The 13,141-nt window shown below is 39.1% G+C and overlaps 1 long non-coding RNA gene across 1 annotated transcript; it reads right to left on the bottom strand.

Moving 5' to 3' along the window:
- Window positions 1–9,526: 9,526 nt before the first annotated feature.
- Window positions 9,527–12,901, bottom strand: LOC130989150 (uncharacterized). Its single transcript, XR_009090508.1, has 3 exons — window positions 12,326–12,901; window positions 10,405–10,471; window positions 9,527–9,803 (listed from the first exon to the last, which is right to left on the bottom strand). It is a non-coding gene; the product is annotated as an uncharacterized LOC130989150 (long non-coding RNA).
- Between the last annotated feature and the right edge of the window lie 240 nt (window positions 12,902–13,141).

The raw sequence follows: 13,141 nt of genomic DNA, 5'->3' as shown, positions 1-13,141 counted from the left end.
TGGATACTCTGAAATAGAACGTTCAAGCAAAGCCTATCGAGTGTTCAATACTCAAACTCTTTGTGTAGAAGAAACACCTCATGTGATCTTTGATGAGTCTACAGATGGTTTCAGGGAACAAGATGCTGAAAAGGATATTCAGATCGCTGAAGGTTCCGAAGCTGAAAGCCACAACATCGAGCCCTCTACTGTCTTGGTGTGGGGTCCTGGCAAAGATGAAGATGCTGAGATGCTTCAGTATCAGAAAATCAACCAAAGGTCTGAAGTTCAGACTAGAGCCAATGCAGACGGCATCAGTCAAGGGGGAACCCCAGTCGCTGAAGTTCGAGTTGAACGCGCAGAAGCCGCCCCAGCTCAACTCTCCCCTGCTCCAGAAGGTGCTCAACACCCCAGAGCCATTCTGACCGAAGAAGCCCCACCTTCCCCTGAAGAAATCAAGAAGTATCGAAGATGGTTTGAACTCCACTCAAAGGAGAACATCATTGAAGAACCATCAGAAGGCGTCAAGACTCGGAGATCAATGTGCAACCTCGTCTTCGACATCAACCAGAACAACATCAACGAAGATAAGAATTTCAGCTGTTTCTTATCAACTACAGAGCCCAAGGATATTGAAGAAGCTCTGAAGTCTACTCAATGGGTCGTCGCAATTATAGAAGAACTCAATGAATTCAACCGGAATTCAGTTTGGGAGCTTGTGGATCGACCAGACGATGCAAAGGTGATTGGCTTGAAATGGATTTCAAGAACAAGGAAGACGAAGAAGGAAACATTGTGAGAAACAAAGCAAGGCTTGTGGCTAAAGGATACAGTCAAGAAGAAGGAATCGACTACGACGAGACGTTTGCCCCAGTTGCCAGATTGGAAGCAGTCAGACTCTTCTTAGCCTTCGCAGCTCACAAAGGTTTCAAGGTACACCAAATGGACGTCAAGTGTGCATTTCTCAATGGAGTGCTCACAGATGAAGTCTATGTAGAACAACCTCCAGGGTTTGAGGTTGCTGGACCAGAAAAGGTGTACAAGTTGAAGAAAGCGCTCTATGGGTTGAAGCAAGCACCAAGAGCGTGGTATGATACTCTCTCGGAGTATCTGGTTGAACAAGGCTTCAAAAAGGGATCTGTGGACAGAACTTTGTTCACTCTCAAAGAAGGAGAAGATCTCTTGCTTGTTCAAATTTATGTCGATGACATAATCTTCGGATCCAAATCCGAACACATGTGCAAGAAGTTTGCTGACATCATGACCAACAAGTTTCAAATGTCCATGATGGGAGAAATGAATTTCTTCCTCGGATTGCAAGTCAAGCAGACCAACGAAGGAATACTGATCAGCCAGTCCAAGTATGCCAAGGAGCTGATAGCTAAGTTCGGTATTCAGCACATGAAGTCAGTCAAGATCCCAATGAATACAAACTGGAAAGTTGATCCAGATTCAGCAGGAAGCTCTGTTCCTTCGAAGAAGTACAGAGAAATCATTGGATCTTTGCTGTATTTGACTGCGAGCAGACCAGATATCGCATTTGCAGTCGGGGTATGTGCAAGATATCAATCAGATCCTAAGGAAGCTCATTTGGATGCAGCTAAGCGAATTCTGAGATATCTCAAAGGCACACCCAATCTAGGATTGTGGTATCCAGCAGACGACGACATCAAGCTCACCGGATATTCAGACTCAGACTTCGGTGGATGCAAGCTTGATCGCAAATCAACCTCCAGAACTTGTCAATTCCTAGGCAACAAGCTCATCTCTTGGTTTTCAAAGAAGCTGACTTCAGTCGCCACCTCTACAACTGAAGCTGAATATGTTGCTGCCGGAAGCTGCTGTTCACAAATCCTGTGGTTAGTCCATCAACTTAAGGACTATGGGATCAACGAAAAGGAAGTTCCTATCTATTGCGACAGCTCCAGTGCTATTGCAATCTCCCAGAATCCAGTTCATCATACCAGAGTCAAGCATATTGAGATTCGACATCACTTCATTCGTGATCATGTCGAAAAGAAGAATGTCTCTGTGGAATGGATTCCCACTGCTATTCAGAGAGCGGACTTGCTGACCAAGGCTCTTCCAGAAGAAAGGTTCAATGATCTATGTGCAAAGATCGGCCTCATCAACCCTGAAGAGTGATGCTGTGTTTGAAGATTTTCTCAAACAGTCATGCTGACTGGTGGTCAACCAACTGCGGCCTCTACGATCACCGACGTGGAAAGCAATGAAGTCCGAATGCTCATCTGAAGAAGAAGTCATCCTGATGAATCTACCAGGATCACGTGGTATCAACTGACTACGATGATCAGTTGATCAGTAAGTATTTTAAATGTTTAGTTTTCAAAATCAGTTATTTCAGTATAGAGCTTTAAGTTTTTAGTTCTAAACCTTTTCTCTAACTGATCAGTTTCTTTCAAAAACTTTAACTGATTGTTGGAATTGTTGGAATATGGAATATCCGAAAAGGACAAGATTTTTATAAAGTGATAATCTGTTTTGATTGAACTTGTCCTGATCATATTGCCAAAAATCCATCCAACCTTTTTGCCTCTGCAATAAAATTTCTTGAAACGCTCATTGACATGACATAATGTAATGATGCCTTTCAAAGTCCCTCGTAGTGACGGCGGACGCGAAATTTTTCTTCAATTGCATTTTAGGCACAGTTTTCGAAAAAAAAAACCTTTTCATCTTCTACATGGTTCACATTCTGCCTATTTATACCATGTTGTCTTCACGATTTTTTCTGCATCAACTAACAAATCTCCACAGCCTTCACTGTGAGAAAAAGCTTCAATTGTTTCCAAAGTTGCAGAGAAAAATTGTTCCGACTAAAGGAGAAATCTATGACTGCAAAGTCATGGAGTGGAAGATTGACGCTCATAGTCTTGGTCTTCACCGGACCCTTCCACTGGATCTCAACGTCTCTCTGGCGTCAAAGTTTGCTCTACCCTCACTTGTATCCAGTGAAGCGAGCGTCTTCCATCCTCATGCCCGGAACATGGATTGGAAGTTCCTGTCTGAATATGGACAAACTTCACCTGATTCTCAGGAAGCTCCTCGCCTTTTGGTGAAGCCTCCATGTGGTGCAACAGCAATGCGCAGAAGCTCATTGCCATCCGGCGCAAAATCGACAGTGCTAGTCCTCACGACTACCACTGATTCGATTCTCCATCTCCACATCTTCTTCTCTCCCATGTATGACAAAACGTGTTTTGATCCTTTTCTTTCATCCACGCCTCGTCATGCATTTCCTTCGTTTCTCCTCCCCTCCTCTCGCACTCCTATAATTCTTCTCTTCTCGTCTGTCTCCTCGCTCTTCGGATCGTATGTATACTTGTATCTCATGACTATCTCTAACGATGCTATGCATACTTTCCTTTCCTTCACTTTGCTCTTCTCCATTTCTCTGTCTCTCCGCCTTCTCCGTCCTCTCTTTTTCATCCTTCTCCACCCACTCCTGACGTCCTCCTCCTTCTGCATATTTGGGACCTCTCCTCTTCTCAAGTCGTCACCACAACTTGAGAATTGGAGTTGTTGTCTCATTTGATTTCAGCTTCCATGGTCATCTCTCTTTTTGATGTTGCCAAAAAGGGGGAAAGAAGACAGAGTCAGTGAGCAACCCTTCCTTTAGGTTACTCCTGTCATTATTTCTTGACTGTAGATGGGATAGCTAAGAATCATCAGAAGGATGACGTTTCAGAAGAGACCTCAAATCAACGGAACACAAGTGAGAGTGGAACAAGCTTAGGAACATGAAGACATGAAGACAGAAGATGAAGATCAAGAAGTTCAAGGCGCAGCCAAGCAGACTGCTGGAGTCCATGGTTTATCCATGATGTTTTTGTTTTTCTTTTTACTCCAATGTAAGTCTTGCTCTGTACCTCGACTGATGGCTTATCAGTCTTATTAATGAAATGAACTTCTTTTTTATCTCAACCTGAAGACAATGACACTTTGTCCAGGCTCTGATTATGGTTTTTCTGTCTTCTTTAAGTTCTGTTTTTAGAACTGTTTTCGTTCTTGCTCTAAGTACAAGTTGTTTAGGTTCTATTGCTAAGGGGGAACTGTTTTCACCTCTTGTTTAGAACTTGTACTATGAGTTCAGTCTTTTTGTTGTCTAGAACTGCTGTGTGGTTTTGGCATCATCAAAAAGGGGGAAATTGTTGGGAACCTTGTGGAATATCCTAACCCTTGTTTTGATGATACCAAAAATCATAGGACTTATTTGTAATAGACTAGAATCGTTTTGAACTCAAGTGTTAGAGTTCGTTTCTAGTTTAGTTGCGGTGTCGAAGACTGAAGACTGAAGAATGAAGACTGAAGACTGAAGACTGGAGTTACCAACTGAAGTATCAGTTGAAGAATCAGTTGAAGACTGATTATTTAATGCGCACAATGGACTGATACTAAAGTCAAGTATCAGTTGAACATTCCTCCTAGGACTGATCTTCCAACGTTCAGAGGAAGCCACGTATGCACAAGTACAGCCGCATTAAATGCAGAGACATCACAATATCTTATCTCTGCAGAGGTCATTCCTATCTGGTGGTTACTTTTCAGAGATGTCACTTCTCCTGTCCATCAAAGAGAGCCGTTTCCACACAGACAAGGAACCTCGAAGATTGAAGCCTCAGCCCAAATTCGAATTGCTCTCCAACGGAAGAAATCTTGAGGACGATTTACGCCAACAGATCTATTCAAGAGTTCTCCTATAAATAGCGCTCGAGGATCACTTCAATCTTCACCGATTCAACGACATAAGTTGAAGCTCTGCCGAAATTGCTACTCAGCCTAAAGCTTAAACCGCCCAAAGCTTGAATCGAAGAAGAGAATTCCAAAGCCAAAATCAGTCTCTACTGATTACATACATTCTCTTAGACCCTAGGCATATATCTGTTTACCCAGAAGCCAAAGGTCAAACTTGCTTCAAAGAACTTGTTCTTTGTAAGTATAGTTGGCACTCGTTTAAACCTCTCCTCCATAAGAGTGTTTGAGTGATTCGGAGTTCAGGAAGGTACTCTGAAGTCTGAGTGGGAAGTCTGAGCACGAGGTGTGCTTAGCAGGGAAATCCTATGCGAGGTGTGTGGGTGCTGAAGAGAGTTTATCTTCAGTTTACGGTTGTGTGCACCAGGCAAGCATACGGGTACGGTTTGCAGTGCACCAGGCAAGCACTTGCGGAGTGGATTGTTGGTCTGATCAACCAGCCGTGGATGTAGAAAAGGGTTTTTCCGAACCACGTAAAAGTCTCTGTGTTATTTACAGCTTGCAATTTTACATTCAATACTTGTGCGATTTCAATTGATAAAACTGAACACTGACTAACAGGAAAGAGAAACCTTAATCCAACTATCTGCTCCACCGAGGCTATTCGAAACTAAGTTTAATTTCCGCTGCGTATGATATCAATCTGACTGAACTATCCTCTGATAGTAAGGAAGAGTGATATCATCTCTATCTTTGCAAACACGACTGAAGCCCTTACGTGGATCAGTTAAGTTCCAGTGACTTAACTGATAACTCTTTACTGAAGAGCTTTCAGTATCAGTCGTCAACCCTGTTGGTCAAAACTAATTTCGGTAAAACAGGTGTCTTGTTTGCATGTAAAGTTTCGCTTTAATCTCTGACTGAGATCCCTCTGATTAAGGTCGGTAGATTGTTGTAAAAATAGCCTATAGGTGTATTCCCCCCCCCCATACACCTATTCGAGACCCCCCGAACCTAACAAAGTTCGAATGGAAGTCCAAAATCAACCACAATTACACCATTGTGTAGAGTGCTATACAAAAATCAGTTTAATCGAGCCAACACAGGGTATGAGCTAAGGAAGGAAAGTTCAAGTTCAAGTCCACTTTCTCAATACCAATGTAAAACAAATTTATAGTTCATCCGTCACAATTCAATAGGTTCAATTTAATAGGTCATATTTTCTTATTTGTACGTCTCATTTTAATAGGTCACTTTCTAAAATAAAAAGTCAACACATAACAAATATTCTCACTTAATTCATTATTTAGACCTAATGTAATTGTATCTCACAAATATTTCTTCAAAACGAGTTACTTTTTCTCTCTTATTTTATAATAAATTATTCATTTTTAACGTCCGTGCACAACCCTTATGACATACTCTCTTCGTCTCACAAAAACATGAACATTTCATGTTTCTATGTTACTTTCTATGCATGTCTCTTTATACCCTTGTCTCTGCAAAACTCTTGAAATTTTTCAGACAGAACTCAAGGACATTGTCTGTTCTAAAGCATTTCAGGTTAGTACCTTTCTCAACTTCCACTTCTTTGCATCATTCCTTGAATTTCTCAAAAGCTTGAGTTTTATCCTTCAACACATAAATCCATAATTTCCTTGAGTAGTCATCGATTATACTCATGAAGTATCTGCCTCCACCTATAGTTTCAGACTATGAAGGCCCCCATAGGTCTCTATGGACATAATCCAATGGGGCTTTTGAATTGTGTTTATTCAATTGGATATACTGCCTTCTTACTCTTGCCTAAAGCACAAGCTTCACAACTCTTGAGTTTATTACTGCAACTGACTGATGAGACCATCTTTGGTTAGTTGTCGCATTCTTCTTTCTTCACTAACATGCCCTTATCTTTTGTGCCATAAATCGATTGATTCATTCTGAACAAGAAAAGAACTTCCTGCTATAGTTTCACCCTTTAAGTAATTGTAGGAACCATAGTTTGACGTATGATCCATTTGCCCGTGACCCATTCCGGATGCCAAACAAGTACATACAAAAATCACAAGTGCCTATTGCAAGGGTTCGAAACTTACTTGCAAATTCGACGATGACTCCAGTGTTGATCTTCCAACTTGTTCCCACGGTAGAGCTCGACGTTGGGTGGCAACGTGTTTCAAGCCCTCTCCCTCAAAGTTGGCGTCTCCTCACGTGTGTGATTGATTAATTAGGTTTAGGGTTGTCTTATTACTTATACTAGGTATTAGACATACTTAAATAATAAGCCCAAAACATAATTAAATCAAACCAAGCCCGAAGGCTTAAGAGAGGAGGGGACGCCCACTTAAGGAGTTGAACCTTTATTGGGCCAGCTTGAATAAAGTTTGGCCTCCCAGTGCTCGATTTTCTTATTCATCCCAGAATAAAATCGAGACACAAGTATTAATTTATTCCACTAGAAAATTAATACTGAATTACCTCTTTATTCTTTAGGTGAGTCGGGGCTAGTATTAGACTTAATTAATCCCCGTATTTAAGATATCCAATATCCATTAATTAATTAATTTTTTTGACGATCAATTAATTAATTAATTAGTCGTTTAATAATAAACGACATCTCGAGTGCTACCACTTAAACTTATTATCGTATCGGATCTAATTCCACCTGCAGGGTTTAATACGATAAACTTATTAAGTTCCTCGAGAGGATATTATCATCCTGTTATTAGCAGGACACGGTTCCTTATTGCAATATAATCGCATGTCAAATAATAATTGCTATCACCCAAAGTATCGAGTATATTGAGCTTCAAGAGAACTCTCACCCATGATAAATCAAAGCAATAGTCAATATATTATTTACACCGATTAATCCAACTAAGGTTAAGATTATTTAAGTCGCCGAGATCTTGATTCTTAATTAGTCAGAATATAAGAATTCATCTCACTGTGATCCTGTTCAATACACGAAGGTACTAGCATAAATAAATTGCCAAGACAAACTATTTATCCATTTATGCTACAATCTAAACCAGCAACTCGTCCATAGTTGCCTCGATTGTGAACTCAATTTATATCTCAACTTTTTCCAATTATATGATCTTCTGTGATCTACAACACACCATATAATCTATAGTATGAGATAAATTGGACTATAAAAGGATTATGCAATAACAATATTTCAGATAGAAGAATCACAGTGAACAAAGGAATCAATGTATACAAGCATAAAGTCTTGCTTTCAGTATACAACCCTTCAGTAATAAAGGTTATTCTTTCTTATTCGTATCATAACAGTAGTGGAACCTTTCATGACAGACATATATGATATGATCTTCGCCGGTGCAGAACTGAATCCTGCAGGACTAATCTCACAAACCAAATGATGTAATAACACGTTCAGAAGACTTAAAACGAGAACTGAAATAAAGATAAAGGGTGGAAGTTTGTCCCAAAACCCCTGACCTAATCTACGTAGTTTCCTAGAGAACGGATCTCTAGACCCCAACGATGTGATCGGTACAGCAACTCGGAGACGTTGAATGACACACGACGAGGGATGATGAACTCGCCGATACGCCGATAGGTTGAATTTGCTTGGGCAAAATTCAAGAAGAACTCGAAGTCCTCAAGAGAGAATAATTTCACGAATTTGATTGGTAAAATATATGTTAAAAGTTCTCCTTTCGTTCCATACAGCAGCCATATATATAGGCAAAATAAAACCATAATTTAAATAAGGAAATAACGTAAAAACAAGGAAACTTAAAAACAAGGAAACAAAAGAAACTTAATCAGCAAGCTAAAATAACCCTAGCGAGAAATCCAGCTCTGTAAGCTCTGACGATTCCTCTGCTCGGAACGATTCCTCTAGCAAAGCCGAGGTTCCTCTGTCGGGACGATTCCTCTGCTCGGGACGATTTCTCTAGCAAAGCCGAGGTTCCTCTGTCGGGACGATTTCTCTGCTCGGGACGATTCCTCTGGCAAGTGCATGACTTCTCTGCTCTGGCCTTTTGATTTCTCTGGCGAGTGCATGACTTCGCTGCTCTGGAAAGTCCACTCCTTTGCTCTGGGATTTCTCTGCTCTGGCGCGAGCTTGGCTCTGTTCGGGCTGCATCAATATATTACCCTTTTCAGACTTGAAAGTGCACCCTTTTGACTCAAGCATACCAAGAGAGATTAAATTCCTTTTTAATCCAGGTATATACCTAACATATGATAGGATTTTCACAGAGTCATCATGCATTCTCAATTTAATATGTCATATTCCTTTAACCTTGCATACCTGATTGTTGCCCACTAGAACTGATCCTTGATTATTTTCTTGGAATTCATGAAACCGACCTTTATGTGGACACATTTGGAAATTGCAACCTGAGTCCATAATCGAGTCTTTTTCTACAGCTTTCTCCACTATATTTAGCACCTCAGTTGTATCAACTCCCTCTTAAAAATATGCTAAGTCAGGTTTCTGCTCCTTTTCACCTTGCTTGTTCTTCCAAGCAAAACATTTTTTCTTTAAGTGCCCAAGCTTCTTGCACTAGTGGCAAGACCTGGTCTCATTTCCTTCACCTTTTTTTGGCTTTGATTGCCCTTGTTTGCTGCCTTCATGAGCTCTTTTCTTGGATTTCTTTCCCTTGAATTTCTTTACATTCAAGCTCTGTGCATTAGGATCTTGGGCACTATTGTTCATTCTCTGCAATTCTTTGGCCTTTAGGTGTCACAGCCCGCCCTAACTAGGGATAGTTAGGCCGAGTGATCCACGACTAGGGATGGGGTTAAAGAAGAAGGGGAAGAAAAGGGGCGTCATTTATAGCCGTAAAACTTACTCATCTTAATAAAACTCGTCATTTTTATTCATTAATACTCAATTGAAAACAGTCTATGAAAGACTGCATAAAAGTTAATTAATATCATTAATCAAGTTATACATCATATGAAACCATTCTCTTAAGACTCAAAGTATGACATAACATACTATAACATCAACAACATCTTGCAGCGGAAAGTAGCTAGACATATGTATGAAGACATATTCTAGACAGGTTAACTATTTATTAACAACCCTGGAGACTCCGCTCATTGCAGCACCATCATCACATCAGCTCAACCTGCACATTTAGAAAACATATGCAGGGCTGAGTACAAAAGCACTCAGTGGGCACGTATGCCTAGGTATAAAAATACATGCTTCAAAACTGTAAATTGTCATGCCATCATAAACAGTACAGCAAGGGAGTTTTTCGCTAAAAAGGCCCAAGCTTACTAAATTCATTTGTGATTCTTAAAGTTCGTCTGCAGACTAAGTTCTCTTGTAATCTATCATATCTGGAACTTTGTGCCGGAGAGGTGGCCACCTCTCACGGTCACTTGACCGGCCAACCCGCTAGATGACTCACGGTCACTGGTGTACACTAGCCCTGGCAGGATAGCTATCAACTGCTCAGGACCCGAATTCGATTGCATCATTGGCAAAGCCAAAGCAGATAGATATCATACTAAAATTTAAACATTTTATGGCAAGACAATACTTGAAATAACTTTAACTCAAAGATTTTGTCATGAAATAACTTGCTCAAAGGTAGCATTAAACTCGTTTGATAGATATATAAAACTGAAATTAACAGTTAAATCATCTCATGCATTCATTCGTATAAGAGGCCTACGACAAGCAGGGGATCTCTATATACGTATAGTAAAAGTAATGCCCACCTCGTTGTGTCTCTGTATCAATGAGTAACGTCACTCTCTCCCTCAAGTCGTTACTTCCCAAAAGGACCTTCATCGTTATGAAGAATTGGTGAGAAGTTATAAAAGAAACCTCGATTAATAATCTAATCTCTTTTATGAAACATTAGTATCTCTAATGTTCATCTCTCTTGATTGTTAATCAATATAACAATTATTATCTCTCGTCATTACTCATTAATTATAACATCCTTATGTTATAATTAGCAGCGCTTCAATTAAAAGAAATATTTAACACATCGAAAAGTCCACTTTCTTAGCAGATCTATTCGCTCTCATCTCGTCTAATTAACAAATTAGAAAGTTAAACTTTCCATTAGGTATGTATTTGAGTCACAGGTCAACAAGAATTGACTATGCTCAAATTCTAATTTCACTAAAAATTTCGGCATGACCTATTCATATATAATGTCAGCCACGAGATTTCAACGCGTGAATCTCACTACGTGAACTCGTCTCTCGACTCAAAACTTAACATCTTGACATCTTTTCAACGCAAACCAAACAATTCAAAATCATCAAAACTCTTTATCAGTAAACTATCATTTATACTCGACACCAATTGTTCGAGTGTCAGATACCAACATTTATGTGCGTTAATCATAACTCTCACAACTCACACCATTTAGTCATATCGTATCATCCATCAAAACAAATATAATCAAGTTGTTTTCTAGAAAGTTTTGCTGTTTTTGTGTCATCTTTAAAAATTCATAACAACCAACTCAATCATCATAAACTCTCATACCAATTGATCTCAAAAACTTCATGAAGTGTAGTTCACTCTAAAAATGGTAGTTAACCAAAAAGGTTAAAGGTTTTTGGAGATATTGCTCTTTTAGTGCAGGCTGTCAAAGATTGACAGTTTCTGCCAATTTTGTTTAGGCCATTAGAAACCAAGGCAAACCTTAATAAAATTCCATCAAATTTAATCAGCCAAAACTAAAGGTATCCTTGAAGATTTGGTTAAAAATTTCACAAGAGAAAACGTTCATATGATCTGCCAAATAAACAATGAAACTCATACACTTTTACTGTTGGACAAATATGACAGCAGAACAGGGCATTTTTGAAATAATAAACTGCTCTGTTTCAGAGGTCATAAAAATCGAAATCTTATGTTTTTAGAAAAGTATTGAAGTCTAGTTTCGTTTAAAAAAAACGGTGATGCAAAATCCTTCATGGATTAATAGATATAAACGTTTTTGTGAAGTCTACCAATAGTTGACAGATTCTGTCAAGGATTTTTCAAAATATCTTTAAAATAGCAAACATCATTCAAAAGACATGAAAGTTTGCAGCAACGAAATACACATATCATAGATAAACATACTAAAATTTCAGAGCCATCAAGCAATGAAAACTCATCGAAACATAAGCTTGAAACTGCTATAAAATTTTGACAGAATTCCAGTTTTAATTTCGTTCAACAATTATCATCCATAAATTGTAAATCAATTAGCATGCTCATGTGATATCGTAGAACACATATACGCAATAATATTCATTATGCAACGCCTCAAACTTCACGAATTTAAATAATCATACTCTAAAAATTTATACAATTTTCGTGCTTGGAAAAATACGAATTTAATATATATCGATTCTAGCATACCCCTAAGCACAAATATCAAGTCAAAACGATCAAACAAAAATCGAAAGACAAGCTAATATGTGAAAAACGGGGCTGCCCTCATGGGTTTCATAGCTACGGTTCGTTCCGTTCTTACTCCCTTCATTAAACATGCTCAACATCTACCCAAGAACAACATACTAAAATTTCACGACGATCCGACGTCGTTTCAAAATAAAGTCGAGAATCGACGTTTTTCGACGTCGACGAAAATCGAAAAGAAAACCATCAAAACGTAGGTAGAGATCTTACCTACTTAGATACGTGATCGAAAAGATGATCGGCGCTCGTCTCGGTGCTCAAATCGGAGGTCAAAAGCTTGAACACCAAAGAAATGGTGTTAACGTGAAGTGTGTGTGTGTTTCTAATGTGTTTTAGTGTGTGTGCAGCACAAATTAGTGTGTGTGTTGTGTGTGCAGCGTGAGTTAGGTGAGATAGAGGGATAGTGGGCAGTTGGGGGGGTGGTTAGGGGTAGGGTAGGTTAGATATTTAGGATATTAACCCGTTAGTCGTTAAATATCTCGTTTCGTCTCGTTTTAACGATTAACTACCCATACTCTTCGTTACTCGCCCTCTCAACCTCTACTCACTTTCATTGCACTCGTAATTCTATATAAATATAGAAAACACAAGCTCGTTCTCGAAATTCTGATAAACGAGCTCGGTTCGTTTATCGAGAAAATCTAGTTCACTATTCACTCGTCGTCCAAAAATAAAAACTTTCATTATTGGACTCGTATCGAAAAACTAAGAATATTTTTCGACGACGTGCACGTAAGATTTTGAAAGTCGACAAAAAGACGAAATAGCAGTATTTTACTATTCATCGTCAAAAAGTCAAAATTTTCAAAAACGTCTTAACAGACTCAGATCTCACTTCCGAGTTCACCGTTCTCATTCAAATAATTATCTCGAATTATTCGAATACTCAAACTCAAATACGAATATAAAATCTCACATCATTCTTACATCATCGAAAGAACATCTCAACATCTTTAAAAAAAAAACTTCATATAACTCCTCATCTCTTTACAAAGTAATCAAACAAGGGATCTATACCCTAATTAC

This window comes from Salvia miltiorrhiza, chromosome 6, assembly GCF_028751815.1.
Source record: "Salvia miltiorrhiza cultivar Shanhuang (shh) chromosome 6, IMPLAD_Smil_shh, whole genome shotgun sequence".
Taxonomy (NCBI): Eukaryota; Viridiplantae; Streptophyta; class Magnoliopsida; order Lamiales; family Lamiaceae; genus Salvia; species Salvia miltiorrhiza.
This window is presented reverse-complemented; position numbering and strand designations above follow the sequence as displayed.